Genomic DNA, 18,633 nt, shown 5'->3' with positions numbered 1-18,633 from the left:
GACAACGAAAAGGCAGCACCGGCATCGAAAAGGAAGCACATTTGGAAGCACCGACAACGAAAAGGCAGCACCGGCATCGAAAAGGAAGCACATTTGGAAGCACCGACAACGAAAAGGCAGCACCGGCATCGAAAAGGAAGCACATTTGGAAGCACCGTCAACGAAAAGGAAGCACCGCCAACGAAAAGGCAGCACATTTGGAAGCACCGACAACGAAAAGGCAGCACCGCCAACGAAAAGGTAGCACCGCCAACGAAAAAGCAGCTCATTTGGAAGCACCGACAACTATAAGGCAGCACAGTCAACGAAAAGGCAGCGCATTTGAAAGCACCGTCAACTATAAGGCAGCACCGCCAAAGAAAAGGCAGCACCGACAACGAAAAAGCAGCTCGTTTGGAAGCACCGACAACTATAAGGCAGCACCGCCAACGAAAAAGCAGCACATTTGGAAGCACCGACAACTAAAAGGCAGCACCGCCAACGAAAAGGCAGCACCGCCAACGAAAAGGCAGCACATTTGGAAGTACCGCCAACGAAAAGACAGCACAATTGGAAGCACCGACAACGAAAAGTCAGCACCATCGACGAAAAGGAAGCACATTTGGAAGCACAAGTTACGAGAACTAAGTTTTAGTTAGAAATCAGAATACAAGAAATAAAAACATTTAATTTTTATAATTCAAATTATTTATTTTATTTCTGTACATTATTCAAATGCAAGTAAAACAAGCCATTATTGTATGTAGCCAGCTTTCCTCAGTTCTTTGAGTATGAAGGATATTTCTTTGATGCACGAATAGTTTCCTGCACAAAGCGAGCCATGTAGAAGTCTTAGCCGGTCAACCAATATGTTTGGATTTTTCCATGATGTGTAATCAATCTCTTCTACCACCATTTTACTTACTTGTTTATTATAAATATTATGATCTCTGGTGTATTCCGTTTTAACACCAACCTCAGGGTAACTTTCATTATCGAGATAGTGATCATCACAAGCTTGATTAGATTTATTTAATATATCTCGACGTTTCCATCGTTTCGGTCTCAGGACACCGACACAGTCTTCGATCTTGCATGCTTTAGCTGCTTCATCACAGTCTATATCTTTGTCAACAGCCTCAGAGTCGCTGTAGCAATCACCGTAGAAGTCATCATTTTCACACAGATTACCGTAAGAATTCGATGCCGATGATGTCGAAGTGTCTTCATCGTCTTCTTGCTTCCTTTTTAGGAGTCCATCATTTTTACAGAGTAGGAAAGATCTACTTGAATTCGGCTGGAATGAATTCTCACTTTTCACGTTAAGGATTCTTCCATTGTCTTCATTCTTACATAAATCAACATCATCCTTCAATTTAAGTTTTTTGTCGAGATCGGAAGAGCCGCGAACATAATCTCTCCCAAGACAAGGAAAATTATTGTTGTAATGCAAATCGCTCTTCCTTAGCCTAGTAGAGCCATCGTTGTCCTCTAGCTTGTACGCAGGCTTGGCGTTACAAGTTCTGACATGTCTTTTTAAGCTCTCTTTCCGCGTAAACGACTTGCTACATCTAACACAACTTATCATATTACGTAGTGGATTTTTAACACAGTCATTCTTCTCGTGTTGTCTGCCATTCTTTCTCAAGATAAATTCTTTGCTGCAAAACTTACACCTGTGTCCTTTCAATACAGCAACAGTCACCGAATCAGGATTCATATTAGTTACTGAGACTATTGTCAGATGCAAACTGAGTGAATTAAATTAGATACATTACTTAAATAGAATTTTCTAAATATTTCAACAGCAAGAATTAAGTTACCTCATACAAAAGAAATTGTTCCATGCGGTTTCGATTATTAGCATGAAATGTCGCCACGTGTTGTGTTGAGTCATAATTTATTTAGTTCTTTTATGTGGTATGCGGGATGCTCACTAACGTTCGCAAAACAAGGATGGCTTCGCTAGACATCAAGGAGAAGGAAGTTTGTCTTTCATGTTAATGCTTCTCAGCTGTCTCAAAGCATATTATTTGTCTGAGTAAAGTTATTATTTTTTAAATCCGCCTGATAAAAATATTATATGTTCTGATTTATTGACAGAATTTCACTGATTAAATGTAACTCTGAATAAAAATGACATGACTCAGTAAGTAAAAAATTCTTCATGCAGAGATATATCTCTAACAAATAATCAGGAGCACTCGGTGAAAACCATCAGATGTCTAGCCAGGAATAATCAGAAACACTTGGAGAAAGCCATCAATATATCAAGATTAATCAGAAGCACTCAAAGAAATCCATCAGATGTCTAGTTAGGTATAATCAGAAGCACACGGAGTAAACCGCCATATTATTGTCAAGAATATAGCAAGCTCACGGAGAAAACCACCATAATATTGTCAAGAATAATCAGGAACACACGGAGAAAACCGTCATAATATTAACAAGAATAATCGGAAGCATACGGAGAAAACCACCACAAGTTTTCTTTAATATTATAAAAATACAGAAAAAAATATTTAATAAATAACAAAAAAAATTAATAAAAAATTTTAAATGACAAAATAAAATACAAAAATACATAAAATTCTGGCTTGTACTAGATCTATATCTTTGCTCAACAATGAGAAGTTCACAAGCTAGCAGAATCTGTTTATGTATTTTTGTATTTTATTTTGTCATTTAAAATTTTTTATTAATTTTTTTTGTTATTTATTAAATATTTTTTTCTGTATTTTTATGATATTAAAGAAAACTTGTGGTGGTTTTCTCCGTATGCTTCCGATTATTCTTGTTAATATTATGACGGTTTTCTCCGTGTGTTCCTGATTATTCTTGACAATATTATGGTGGTTTTCTCCGTGAGCTTGCGATTATTCTTGACAATAATATGGCGGTTTACTCCGTGTGCTTCTGATTATACCTAACTAGACATCTGATGGATTTCTTTGAGTGCTTCTGATTAATCTTGATATATTGATGGCTTTCTCCAAGTGTTTCTGATTATTCCTGGCTAGACATCTGATGGTTTTCACCGAGTGCTCCTGATTATTTGTTAGAGATCTATCTCTGCATGAAGAATTTTTTACTTACTGAGTCATGTCATTTTTATACATTTAATCAGTGAAATTCTGTCAATAAATCAGAACATATAATATTTTTATCAGGCGGATTTAAAAAATAATAACTTTACTCAGACAAATAATATGCTTTGAGACAGCTGAGAAGCATTAACATGAAAGACAAACTTCCTTCTCCTTGATGTCTAGCGAAGCCATCCTTGTTTTGCGAACGTTAGTGAGCATCCCGCATACCACATAAAAGAACTAAATAAATTATGACTCAACACAACACGTGGCGACATTTCATGCTAATAATCGAAACCGCATGGAACAATTTCTTTTGTATGAGGTAACTTAATTCTTGCTGTTGAAATATTTAGAAAATTCTATTTAAGTAATGTATCTAATTTAATTCACTCAGTTTGCATCTGACAATAGTCTCAGTAACTAATATGAATCCTGATTCGGTGACTGTTGCTGTATTGAAAGGACACAGGTGTAAGTTTTGCAGCAAAGAATTTATCTTGAGAAAGAATGGCAGACAACACGAGAAGAATGACTGTGTTAAAAATCCACTACGTAATATGATAAGTTGTGTTAGATGTAGCAAGTCGTTTACGCGGAGAGAGAGCTTAAAAAGACATGTCAGAACTTGTAACGCCAAGCCTGCGTACAAGCTAGAGGACAACGATGGCTCTACTAGGCTAAGGAAGAGCGATTTGCATTACAACAATAATTTTCCTTGTCTTGGGAGAGATTATGTTCGCGGCTCTTCCGATCTCGACAAAAAACTTAAATTGAAGGATGATGTTGATTTATGTAAGAATGAAGACAATGGAAGAATCCTTAACGTGAAAAGTGAGAATTCATTCCAGCCGAATTCAAGTAGATCTTTCCTACTCTGTAAAAATGATGGACTCCTAAAAAGGAAGCAAGAAGACGATGAAGACACTTCGACATCATCGGCATCGAATTCTTACGGTAATCTGTGTGAAAATGATGACTTCTACGGTGATTGCTACAGCGACTCTGAGGCTGTTGACAAAGATATAGACTGTGATGAAGCAGCTAAAGCATGCAAGATCGAAGACTGTGTCGGTGTCCTGAGACCGAAACGATGGAAACGTCGAGATATATTAAATAAATCTGATCAAGCTTGTGATGATCACTATCTCGATAATGAAAGTTACCCTGAGGTTGATGTTAAAACGGAATACACCAGAGATCATAATATTTATAATAAACAAGTAAGTAAAATGGCGGTAGAAGAGATTGATTACACATCATGGAAAGATCCAAACATATTGGTTGACCGGCTAAGACTTCTACATGGCTCGCTTTGTGCAGGAAACTATTCGTGCATCAAGGAAATATCCTTCATACTCAAAGAACTGAGGAAAGCTGGCTACATACAATAATGGCTTGTTTTACTTGCATTTGAATAATGTACAGAAATAAAATAAATAATTTGAATTATAAAAATTAAATGTTTTTATTTCTTGTATTCTGATTTCTAACTAAAACTTAGTTCTCGTAACTTGTGCTTCCAAATGTGCTTCCTTTTCGTCGATGGTGCTGACTTTTCGTTGTCGGTGCTTCCAATTGTGCTGTCTTTTCGTTGGCGGTACTTCCAAATGTGCTGCCTTTTCGTTGGCGGTGCTGCCTTTTCGTTGGCGGTGCTGCCTTTTAGTTGTCGGTGCTTCCAAATGTGCTGCTTTTTCGTTGGCGGTGCTGCCTTATAGTTGTCGGTGCTTCCAAACGAGCTGCTTTTTCGTTGTCGGTGCTGCCTTTTATTTGGCGATGCTGCCTTATAGTTGACGGTGCTTTCAAATGCGCTGCCTTTTCGTTGACTGTGCTGCCTTATAGTTGTCGGTGCTTCCAAATGAGCTGCTTTTTCGTTGGCGGTGCTACCTTTTCGTTGGCGGTGCTGCCTTTTCGTTGTCGGTGCTTCCAAATGTGCTTCCTTTTCGATGCCGGTGCTGCCTTTTCGTTGTCGGTGCTTCCAAATGTGCTGACTTTTCGTTGGCGGTGCTTCCTTTTCGTTGTCGGTGCTTCCAAATGTGCTTCCTTTTCGATGCCGGTGCTGCCTTTTCGTTGTCGGTGCTTCCAAATGTGCTTCCTTTTCGATGCCGGTGCTGCCTTTTCGTTGTCGGTGCTTCCAAATGTGCTTCCTTTTCGATGCCTGTGCTGCCTTTTCTTTGTCGGTGCTTCCAAATGTGCTTCCTTTTCGATAGCGGTGCTGCCTTTTCTTTGTCGGTGCTTCCAAATGTGCTTCCTTTTCGTTGGCGGTGCGGCCTTTTCGTTGATGGTGCTTCCTTTTCGTTGTCGGTGCTTCTAAATGTGCTGCCTTTTCGTTGGTGGTGCTGCCTTTTCGTTGTCGGTGCTTCCAAATGTGCTGGCTTTTCATCGATGGTGCTGCCTTTTCGATGACGGTGCTTCCTTTTTGTTGATTGTGTGTAGTACAAAATGTAGTGATTTAATATTTACAGGTTTAAAACCTCTTGGTGTTACTAAAATATTTTTCAAGGTCACTTGGTCCTTTAGTAAGTATAAAAAATGTCACGATGGATTAATTAAATATAATTAGCTAACGACGAAGTTCATGTGGACCTGAAATGACTAGCCTATACGTCTGATAATGACGTGACTCGATCTCATGGACTGAAGACAATTGATCTATATGTATGGCTTTGTACATGAACGGCTTCTAGGTTATTCAGATTATTGAAAAATTAGACTTTCATAATAGGATAATCGGCACTGTATTAATTCGTTGGTCAGGTATATTGACTTGAGTTGTTTTTCGTAGATCGAATGGGCAATAAACTCCGCGAAAGGTAATGGAAAACAGAACCTAAAATTTATTTCATAATTAGTTACAACTGTCACTGGTCAAGAATCGAACCGTGGACAGGGATCCATCGATTTAATATGTAAATTAATAATTGATTTCCTCGGAGACTTTTGGTATTTTCCCCGCATTTCTAGCTAAATACTTACATGATTTCAAGATGGCGGCCAAATTTCAAGATGGCGGGCACCTCGGTAATAAATGATTACTGCACTGTAACAGGTTAGAATAAAACTATCATGATGGAAATGTACTCTATAATACAAGTACACACAAGATGGTGTCCACCAGCAGATGAAAACATGATGATGGCAATGACTGCTAACATGTACTAAACATAAAATGACGGATCCATGATGGTCGACAATAACAAGGTCAAATTACAAGGTCAAAGTCGAATTTCAAGGTCAAGGTCAAATCTCAAGGTCAAGGTCAAAGTTCAAGGTCAAGGTCAAAGTCAAAGTTCAAGTTCAAGGTCAAAGTTTAAGGTGAAAGTTCAAGGACAAGGTCAAATTTCAAGGTCAAGGTCAAATTTCAAGGTCAAGGTCAAAGTTCAAGGTCAAGGTCAAAGTTTAAGGTCAAGGTCGAAGTTCAAGGACAAGGTCAAATTTCAAGGTCAATGTCAAAGTTCAAGGTCAAGGTCAAAGTTCAAGGTCAAAGTCAAAGTTATGGTGAACAGAACATTATACTAACATGTCGTCAGCACACTCTAGCAGACGAAAACAAGATGGTGGCCTCCAGCGGACAAAGACAAGATGGAGGACATGACGTCATACCAGCTGATGGTAAATACCCTGTTATTGGTGGTGGTAGGACAGTCTGTAGGTGGCTTCTGTGGAGGAAGGATCTGATGTGATATTTTTTTTGCCCTCATCGGTTTCGAACCAAGGACGGGAATCGATATAATCAATCAGAATTCTAAAAAGTTAATTTTTTGTGATGAATTTTGGAATTTTTCCCGATTTTCTAACATAAAAATTACGGATTTCCTAGATGGCGTCTAAATTTCAAGATGGTGACTAAATTTCAAGATGGCGACCATAACGATAATTGCAACATTAATAGGATCCAATATGGTGGTCGTAACGTAAAGTGTAAGAATGACATGTTACTCAACCAAGATGGCGGGTGTAACGAAATATGTAACATTTATATAATCCAAGATGGCGACCGTAACGATAACTGCAACAGTGGTTTTTAATATTTTTTTAATTCGATCAAATAATTTTTTTAATGATTTTTAAAATTTTTCCCGATTTTCTAACATAAAAATTGCGGATTTTCAAGATGGCGGGCGTAACGAAAATAGCAACGGTGACGTCATAATCCTAAAAGAGGCTTAACTGAGGCTTGAGTTAAGGATGCTTAAGCCTCTATCAGGAATTTCGTGGTTTTTAATGCAAAACGACTTTTGTGGTTTTTCGAAATCCTAATTTTCCCTCGAAACGAGAATTTTTCCCTCGAAAACGGGAAATTTTCCCTCGAAAACGGGAAATTTTGAGTCATTTTGAGTCAATTTTGAGGTATTTTGAGGAATTATGAGTCAAAAATGGCTGCCGTGACGTCACAATCCAAGATGGCGGACCGACAATCATCAATCCACACAATCCACAATCTGAATCCTGCCGCAGGACCGGCTATCCTATACTACTCGTGAATTTACAACAAAGTACATGAAGCGACAATAAACCATACTTTAATGCTGAAGGCAGAACATTGATGCACGTTAACGAAATATATTACAAGAATAAAGATATCTGCAGTTCCTTGAAGAACGAATAGTAAACAAGTTTTATGATTTTCATACACACAAATCTAAAACTTTTATCATTTACGTTAACGATCTTAAGTATGATATTAATTCTTAGGAACATAATTATTAAACTTCACTAAACCAAGCGAGGGAGTGAATGCTAAGTTGAAGTCATCAATGTTCAAAATTCTTCTTGTATCTCCATTTACGTGTTAGTTTATTTATAACTGAAAAACACGTAATTCTGACTGTTGAATCCGGGAGTTACTGTTATTTGTCGAATCAAAGAAAATGTCTCTTCTGGGTGGTTTTAAGGTCAAACACCGTCATCTCCAAACCGTGCTGCCTTCAACGCTACCCCCTCTTCTGAATTTTATAAGTATTGATCCAACTGGTATCGCTGTCTTAACGCTGTTGCTCTTAGCTGGGCAAACAGTTTTACGTAGAAGTGTCTTACCAAGTGGTTCGATGTTACTCGGGCAGCGTGACGGCAGGCAGGCGAGATTTCTGACGGTGTAGCAGTCGCGGGCAGCAGCTCCCCGCCTCGGGTGTCGTCTCGGAGCTGTTTCTCTCAGCTGTCTCTCTCCCAGGGCCTTATATACTCTGGAATTCGAGGTGAAACAAATCGGAGATTTTTCTGGGCCTACATGACCGGAACACGCCACACACCCGATGTCCGGTACAAAGCCCGCCCAACGAAGTGAGTCGAGCATTTCCGAGCGGCTCCGATGCTTTCCGCGCAGCGCGCGACAACTGGTGTTGAACACGTTGAATCCAGCGCGTGGTTAGGTGCCGCGCTGGCGTCATCAGTGTACGTATGCCGGGCATACGTAACAAGGAGAATGATAGGAAGTTGCCAGACATTACTATATGACTGTGTGGCGGACATATAAAAATAACACAAACCCACTGTTTGTGCATCTATTATCATCTTCTGTGATTTTCTATTGTTAAACTGAATTTACCCTTTTTTACTACTGTAGGGATGGAATGTTATAATTATATGTAGTCTATGTCACTCTCCGGCACATAAAATGTCTATATGCAAAAAAAAATCATGTCGATCTGTTTCTCTGTTGCTGCTTGAAAGAAGGACAAAGAGACAAACACACTTTGGCATTTACAATATTAGTAGGGATTATTGAGAAGGCTCCGGCATACTTGACTCCAACCTTCCAGATTGCGTTTGTCCGTATGTGTTTGTGGAGATGAATACCACAGCTCAGGGTGTGCTGACACTTGAAGATCCATGTTGCCCTTCTTCACGCTCGTCTGACTTCTGACCTGTTAATGTGCAGGTCTCTGCACGCGTCATGAGGGGGGCCCGCCGTGCTTGCATTTTGACACGTGCACTGTGTGTATTTTTTTTGTAAATGTAACAAAAATATTCATGTAAAATTACAGATATTTGGATATTTACCTGAAAAAACAACTGTACCACTCAAAAAACAGTGTTCGCAGTAATACTAGGTTCGGATTCTTACCCAGGATTTATGCTTTGTGTGTTCCCATTCATTACCTCTTGTAGTTGACGTTATTATTTTGTTAACCGTTTCCTGAATAGCTTTCCAGTAATAACTTCCCACATTAATAAGCATAATAAAACAACATAAAGTCAAATTGTTGAATTTTGTTTAATATTCGAGTATTTTTTCCATGGCTCCAAAAAATTATACTTGATTGAATAATCAAATAAAATATACATTTATGCGCCGACTTTCGTAAGAAAACGTATTTCATACGCGCAAAAAATAACCATAGCCGTGTGTTGTACAAAGCTACAATGTCTTTCTTGTAGTATTAAAAACTTTTCCTTGGCAATCGGTTTCCAAACGGATCTTTTGTAAAAATAAAGATTTTTTTTTTCTGCGTGTGCTTGCGTGACCGCTTCCATACGCTTCATAGGCGTTAATTGTGACACCGGCCTTGCAGATAGCCACACGCTACAGCGACCAGCAGTCTGGTGTATGGCAAAATTCGTAGTACTTAACTCCCACAGGCAATCGTTATGTGAAGGTCTTCCTATTCAGTACATTGCTATTGAGAAAGCACCTTTGCGCCCTGCTCTGCTACGATTTTTTTTGAAGTGCAACTTCTTTGTAGAGGTGGGTACAATTTTCGAGCGTTACGAAAATATTCCGATCGCATGACGGAAATAGTTAGGTACTTGTTGGGGGGGGGGGGGACCGGGAGAGGAGTAAAACGGCAGGGGAGAGGTAGAAATGACGCAGCATACTTGCGCTCGTTCACGCTTGCAAACTTGCATACTTCCACAATTGCATACTTGAATACTTTCACAATTGCGCAATAGCATAATTTTGGGTTCTCATACTTGCATATATTTATTTTTATCTGCGACTTCAGCCAAAGAGAATTATGTTTCATATATCTAACAACTTATAATAAGCAAGAAGCTTCACTTCTGTCGCGTCTGGACTCCAAGCACAATTTATTCGCTTGTTTGTACATCATCATATGTCATTTCTGTGAACGGAAAGTCAACCATGCTTTTTTTGTTTGTCAAATTTGAAATCGCATCATTGTACTCCTTAGCATTCAACACTGTGCTAATCACATAAAATCGAACACGCAAACGTATCACAATATACTAACCATATAACTGGTAGCTAGTGCGTGTTTGTGTGTACACACACACAAACCTAATTACGAATATTAGTTTAGTGCTAATTAGAATCATTACCCTTAACTGTAAATAAAAAGGTTAAAAAGGAGGCATATGTGGCTTTTTTTAAATATATTTTTTTGTCCCGCTAAGAAAACTTTACTGACTGATTTATTTTGTTGATAAACTTTTACTTCTGCTGATCAGCTTCCTTGTTAAAAAAAAAGGATAAGCTAAGTGTGCAAACATACGGCAATTTAAGAAAGTAAAATAAACTATAAAATCAAAGTTAATGGTCAACATTGTATTAAAAAATTATATTATGGTATCGAAAATTATAAATGTGCTATAACCGTTAGAATATGTGCCAAATCTTATTGTACAGTAAATTTTTATACATTATGTATCATGTTTATATATTTAATAAAAATGAATTATAGTCTACTTAACGTTACTAAAAATTAATTTTTTTAAAAACGTATTTTGAGAAAAACATAAACTTTTTTATTTTTCCCGTTCAGGAACCCTCATTTTACCAAACTTGTTCCGTCAATACCTACAGGCAGTAATGACTTAAGCGCAGTCATGTTGATGACGTAACCAATACTGTCGTGGAAGCGGGTCGTTTGCTGATCCCAAAACATGCGTTCTTTAAATACGGGAGAATATGGAATATGTTTATTGTGTTAGTTGTGTAGCCTTGAAATCTTTTTGATTTTTTTTTTGAATATTTTTAATTTGAAGTCTCTTCGACAGCGAGGTCATTAGAGACGGGATTACGCCAAAAAAAAGTTACGGAAGTTGAGGAAGTTATCGGTCACTCTTTGATAGAAAGGAACATGTGCCACCATTTGTTTGGAAGTGAATTCGGAAAACCAGGGCTAGCTGCAATAAGAATGGATGTTCCGATACTCGAAACCACGACCTTCTAAATGCAAGGCAAGACCTCCACCACGCACGGCAGTATAATCACGGTGTACGCCTGGGAAAAGGGTGTGTTTGTGTTAGTGTGGCGGTGCCGCCTTTGGATTGGCGCGCAGTCTTCTCGCCGTGCATGGGGCAACGATGAGATTTTATCGGTAACCGTAACATGATATGGTACATAAATTGAGAAAAAGGTTTAAAGCAAGTCCCTTGAGTTCTTTTCAAAAAAACCTGTACCGGATGTTTAATGCCTAAAAATTATTCTGAAAACACATGTTTCAGCCATTTTCACTATTCTAAAAATACAGTTTAAAAACTAAAAACTGAAACAGATCTACTCATCTGCAATCAGCGTATTCTTTAATGATTATGATTAAATTACAAAACTCGGATATCTTGCGCAGTTTTTTTCTGAAGCTCTGCACAACGTATATTATGTGCTCAACGAGATAGTAGGTACGAGCTAGTTTGACCTACGCTCAAACATTTGTAGCATGAGGAGGTGAGAGAAAACGCTACTCACAAATGCGCAATAATAAATTACGAGCTATCGAGCTTGCTTCGCAAATATCCTAATCACGTAGAAGGCATACAAACAAGCATTATGAATACAGACACATACATACGCACGTTATCATTCGAAAGTAACTTTTATGCTGGGCGTAGTGTTTAATTACCTTTTAGCTTGTGCTGAATTATCGCCGATGAATGAATGTACAGTTAAATTATTCTCTTTACTTCATTGAAGTGTTTGTCAGCTATGTGTGATTTGTTGCAGGCGATTACATCGCGTAGTTTATGGTCGTTTTATTGGTTTATTAATCTGGTCATGATTTAGTGAGGCGCGATATATGTAAATACGTGAACGGATCAATACTGGACGATGGTAAATTTGTCCGTAGAGTTTTAATTTTTCTATTCCTGACCTGATGTTTCGACAGAAATTTTATAGAACTATCATGTTAAATATAAAAACAAAATATCTGTGATAAATATGACTGTAACATAGTGTAAGTTTTTATCGTAAAATATATTAAGTGTGAGGTCCTACCTTTCGATGCATTCAAAAAATATTTTATTGTTACATACCCAAGGGCCATGAACAACATATATTTTACAAAATAGTTTATTGTACGAGAGAATCCGTTATAAAAAGTTGGAAAAGCTTTACGCGATACGAAAAAAAAAAGTTTAGTTGTATCTAATTAAATATTGTTACTACACTTTTGGGTCTGCGAATCCTTCTACCGACCAATACAGTAGTGAAAATAAACAAAGTTATTAAAAATTATCATCATCCTAGAAAGAGAAAAAAACATAGTTCTTATATATCTTTCTTAAAATATTCAGCAACGACGTTAGATATAGGTACATTTTCCAACGCAAAAATCTTTCTTAAGACTGCAGCGCCAAACTCCGATGAGGCGCTCTCTGCTTCTAGTGTTGCTGGCCGCCACTAGATGGCAGTGCATGCAGCTACACTGCCGCTGCGATCTGTTTCGCTGGGAGAGCGCTGGCGCAGCCCTGCGGTGGAAGTGGGAACTGCTAAGAACAACACGCTTTCTTCTGCTCGTTCGGAAGTGCTTCCGAGTAGAGCACGCTTAAAGTTGTCCTCGAAACTGCGCTGGTTCGTTGGAGTGCCTTCACGTGTGACCTTGAAGCTGTGTTATAACTGGAAATGTCTTTATTTCCTTATGAAATGAATTGAAAGAAAAGAAGTTTTAATTAACAGCGTCAACTAACATTTAAAAAAAAATTATTGTCATAAATTCACTACGTAAAACTCTCACTAAAATGAGACCACAAATTTTCATTTAAACAGCTTTACTCTAAAAGAACTATCCTAATACTGAGGATTTTATATTAGTTAAATATAAGAGCACGAATTATAACTACGGAATGCATTGTGGCCAAATGAGTCACAACGGGCAATCCAAAACTATTTATGTACTTTTTAACTACATTATGTTTGCAAAAAATTTTTAATTTGTTTTTATTTATGAACTTCGAGAGAAAAAGAGAGAGAACTCTCTATGAACTACATTGCTCTATGACGCAAACGATTTCCCGTCATTACTATAGTCCGTATTCTATAGGCAGCATTTAAATTATTCAATTATTTTGTTTTAAAATTAGATGTGTATCTATTTTATGTTTGTGTTAATTTACGTCTGGTTTAGAGAATTCCTGTATTTGGCTTCTTTTGGCTTGGGCCACAGCTGGCCAATCAGGTTATTTAATTAAAAATGTGGCACACATAAAATGTTTTCGGAAAAAGAACTTTCTCCTGGGACTAGACGCCATTTTACACGGACACTAAATTGTGCTGTAAGAAATTATCAAGTGTAGTTTAAGTTCTCTTTAGAAAATGTATTTAAAATTGCTATTTTCAAGTATTTATATGCCTAATTCTGTTTGTTGAGGTTAGGGCAACCATAAAAAGAGTTACAAAGTAGGAGTATTCAACCTACGGGAGACGCAGTAAGTCTACGAAACTTCTGGCAGCATTTATTGAAAATTACTGTGTTTCTGAATAATTTCATTACTTCCTAAAATAAGCTTGAGAAAGTTAAGACGTATTTTTTCGTATTGAAATAAGACCTAAGTGCCGGTTAAAACTGATTTATCAGTATTCAGTCCGCCACGGGAGCCACAGAGAGCACTGGGCGGCGGTATGTGGTCCATAAGCTCCACAGATGAATGTAGGAATTTTAGATACAGATAGGTTTCATTAAAAGGATACTAGGGATGCCTATAACCTTTACTTAAATTACTAGCTGTACCGGCAACGTGTTGTTCTGGCTAAGTTTGGTTAAATGGAAAATAAAGAAAAAGATAAAGCACACAAATTTTGTTGTAATTTGTTTGAAGAAGCTACATATGTACAAATTATTTCTCAAATTCTCTTATCGCTCTCTTTTTCTCTAGATATGTCCATCTATAAATACCACTATATTTCTCTATATAGATCTATATCCATATCTCTCCATATCTATATCTTTGTATCTATGTTTCTATCTATATCTCAATCCAGCTTCCTATATATGTCTCTCTAAATCTCTATATATATCTTTATACATCCCTCGCTCTATCTCTCTCCCTCTCTCTCTCTCTCTCTATATATATATATATATATATATTTCTGTCTGTCTCCCTCTCTCTGTACCACTCACTATATCTCTATATCTCTATGTGTGTATCTTCCTAACTATATCTTTATCTTTACAGAACAGAATACGATCACACAAACATTCATACTGAACACATAAACATATTTTTAGCTAACTATATTTTAATCGGTCGTTTTACCTGTCACATGTGTCACATAGGTATATAAAAGCATGCGCGTATTCGAATCAAAGCAGTCGGTGAATGTCGGTGAATAAATTTCTGAGATTAGCTATTCTGTACAAACGAACATTTACAATTTTTATTTGTATAGATTTGAAAGTTCTTGGCCGAGGCGCGAGACTGAGTTCAAGTCATAAAATTTATATTTAAAAAAATTGGGAATTTATATTATATGGTAGATGAAAATTTCAATGGGGGGTAACATATTAATTTTATCTGTGCAGATGGGCTGTGCTGAAGCAGTTATGGGTTTTGTAGTTAAGTAGCAATTTAATGTTTATTATTATTATAATTGTCTGGTTTGTTGTTTGAGTTTTATCCTGAACGAACTACTTCTCTTTACCGGACGTTAGAGAAAGTCGACGGGACGTTCAAGGTCATCGCGGGACCCGAACCTCAGGGCACCGACTAGTAGGTTCGATCCCGGGATACCGATATCCCGGCCAATTTCCAGTCCTGAAATATTCGGGATGTTTATATTTCTTAAAACAGGGATTTTCTGGACTGACAAAAAAATTGGTACATATGAAGTATACATTCTAAAATAAAAACTTTTTCTTAAAGGAAGACAGTCATTTTATCGGTCACTCTAGCTTTGACTTTCTTGGCCGCCATCTTGACTTAACGCTGGCTTTAGTCGTGTTTGCGCCGGCAAACGGAGAAGTTGTGAAGTGTAAGAGTTATGAAGTTGTGAGTGAAAACGTGTGTAAAAATCTGCGCTTTGCATTGCGTAAGTAGCATTATATATTCGCTTTTGGTTAATTTGCATAAATTACATAAAAAAATGGTTATGTTATAAATTTGGAAGTCCCAGATCATATATCTGTTTCTCTTTTCTTTTCAAAAAATAAGTCACGCTCCCTGTAACTCACTTGAAAATAAATAACTTAAAACTACATAACATGATAGGCCACTTTCACTTTTGTATCTACCTTCGTGATTTAACTCAAAGCAAACAAATTCCCTGAGCCACACTTACTGCGAGATAAATATTAACTGATATGTATAACAATAAGATTTCTATTTCTTACTAAAATTTATATGGATGAAATGTTTAGTTTATATTTAAAATTTTCAGTTTATTAATTACATATAATTTTTTTGGTTTTTTAAATTTAAGGAGATCTCGTTTATTTTTGTAGAAAAAACTGTTGTGACTGTATGAATTAAAGTCTGATTGCTTATAAATGACTATTGTGGGAAGACATATTACTTTTTAGTAAAATTAGAATAAAAAAAATCAACAGATTTTTACATACTTATTGTATGTTGTTATTTACTATCCAAAATCTCGGGATTATTCTGGAGTGGCGGGATTGTCTGTGCACAATCCGTTAAAATTCATTGCAGATAATTCTTTGTGGAAACTATCTCGCTAGTAGCCCGTAATTTTAATTCCTACGTATGATTAAAATCCAATTGCACTGCCTACTGAAAGACGCCATATTGTCTCCAGACAGTTTTTATGCTAAACAATTTTGTATCGTTTGCCTTTTTAAGGGCATAAATTACACATTAACTGATTTACATAGATCACAGCACAACGTCTCACAATAGTATTATTACAGTTGTGGTCATTCCCAAAAAATTAAATTAAATACTAAACGCCAATTACTCACATGATATATTATTTGTAGCATACATGCATTATTAACATCAGGCATTACATCAAATTATACACTGTGCTTCAAGGAATCTAAACTTAAAGAAATCTCTAGGAAACTGTTTTGGCCTAACAAACTGTTGAAGAAGAGGGTGTCTTTGGTTTCCTATCTTTCCACCTTAATTCGCAAGGATTATGTTTGATAGAGAGTTTAAAGTGAATGGGGTTTGTCATAGGATCGTACTGATCAGTTCATCACTCCAGATTTTCACTTAATATTTCCACTGAGTCTGTCACAGAAGAACAATGAGATAGTTTGCAAAATTATGATTATACTTGAAACCAAATATTTTTCGTATTCACATAATGATAAAAACTGCCTCACTAGTGGAACGAGTGGAATTAGAATATTGTCATACTCTAGTGTTTTTCACAAGATGCACAGATACTAAGATTATAATGAGATTAAAACTTTGTGTCAAAATGGAAAAAAAAAATGTTTTCTATCGTTCACTATGTTAATGTTACCTTTGGATGCGATTATATTAATTCACACATCATTTACTAATTAGTTGATGTAACCTGAAGTAAAATTGAAGAATATGCATACTCATATATAGTGAACGTATTGCCTAGAAATCATTCTTTTCTTGTCTTTTTTATTCAAGACTTTAAAAGTTCCTCCTTCCTGACATTAATTTACTTTTAAATATACTCAAGTATCAAAAATGTCTATGAAAACTTTCATGCCACTTTAACTGAACTATCAGAAGATTAATTATAAACTCAGTATGTATTTGATTACACTTTTCAGTTTTTTTAAAATGATTATGAAAGTATTTGAAGATACTAACGTTGTAGCTTTTATAGGGGTAGAAATACTATTGTTAGGAAAACGAATATTATAAATATTTTATTTTAGTGTTCATGCACAACTGGACTAACGTCTAGCGAAATTTGCTGGGGAGGTTAGCCTTAAACCTATTTTTTTTTAATAGGATGAGATATGATGACGAAGGGGAGAGGGGTTAAAGGGTGATTATAGGGTGTACTCCTATAGACTTCTTAACCTAACAAACAAACACCATGCAGACCACTGTTTCTTGCTCGGGAACAGGGAGAATACCTTTGGGAATATGGAACTAGGGAGGGGTACAGATACGTTGGGGAGTCTTTGAGAAAATAACACATAAAATATGCATAAACGAATGAATATTAATAACGTTATGTACTCCTTGGACAGCAATAAAGGGGAGGTTTAGCTGCGTTATTTGTAATTCCATCACTTTTATGTCCCGCTTGACATGAATGACTTCCTTCATGACTTGCGATGAAACAAAGATACATGGATACAATAAAAAAAGGCCCGAAACATAAAATGTTCTCGTGATTGTGTGTGAAATGTCCAATAACCGTTCCAAAAATCTCTTCTGGGTAGAACACCGGAAGTTCCAAACACATTTTTTTTTTCGGTTTCAGTTCCACGGATAGTCTGCCTGGGCGAAATTCATGGGACGAGACTTTTGTTTTTACTGAATTGCAATCGGTGGTAGAAAAATTAATATAGACGTGTGAATTACTTCCAGCAAGATAAAAGGCGTGGGACATTTCGTCGTAATGAAGCATCGGTACTAAAGAATTGTGATGTAAAAATCTGTCTCTCTCAAAAAGCGATCCGCGTTCTATTTATTATCTGCGCTGTAAACTAATACAGCAGACGTGACGGTTTCCTCTCTCAGTTTTATATGTTTGCAGTTATATATAGCGTAGAAAAGAGTGGGGTTTGATTTAAACGTATAGGGTAAGAAAAAGTGAATTTAGAAAAACTTAATTAAATTTTAAACAAAATTTATAATTCAAATGATTTAACAGTTCTTTATGCGTTACTGCGTTCTTAAGATACGCTAATGATAACGATAAGTTTCGAATAAATATATGCATTCCTTCTCAATCTATGGAAAAATATATCGCAGAAAGATAGGTGGAAAATTAAAAAAAATATATCATCTGCAAACTTGTTAAAATCTGTTTTAGGTATTAAAACAATCCATAAATATTTGTAAAAAAAATTTAAATATCGCAAACGAAATTCACTTCAAAGCGTTATTAGGCTTATGTGCAAACAGGACTTAAACTTTATATTTATAATATTCCCTGTATTTTTATACACGTTTACAGTTTCATTTCGAGTTGGATGATATTTTGCACGCTTCACTTTCAAAACAAGAGGACGGACACTATCTACAGAAGGATTTGAAAAAAAAAATACCCCTTCCCCTTTTCGCATACCTTAAAGCAGAATTTTGGTTATTATTATTTAAGTTTTGTACTACTGACATTTGCAATACGATTAAAATTACAGTCTACAACTGATTTCGAAAAGAAAGGGTCACTTTCTACATAATATTGTAACTGTTTTGTTCGCCGTCACGTCTTACTCCAGTCCAATAACTTTCCGCATGAGGGTTCACTAACCCCAAGTCA

Source organism: Bacillus rossius, chromosome 7 (assembly GCF_032445375.1).
Source record: "Bacillus rossius redtenbacheri isolate Brsri chromosome 7, Brsri_v3, whole genome shotgun sequence".
In the NCBI taxonomy this organism is placed as follows: domain Eukaryota; kingdom Metazoa; phylum Arthropoda; class Insecta; order Phasmatodea; family Bacillidae; genus Bacillus; species Bacillus rossius.
This window is presented reverse-complemented; position numbering follows the sequence as displayed.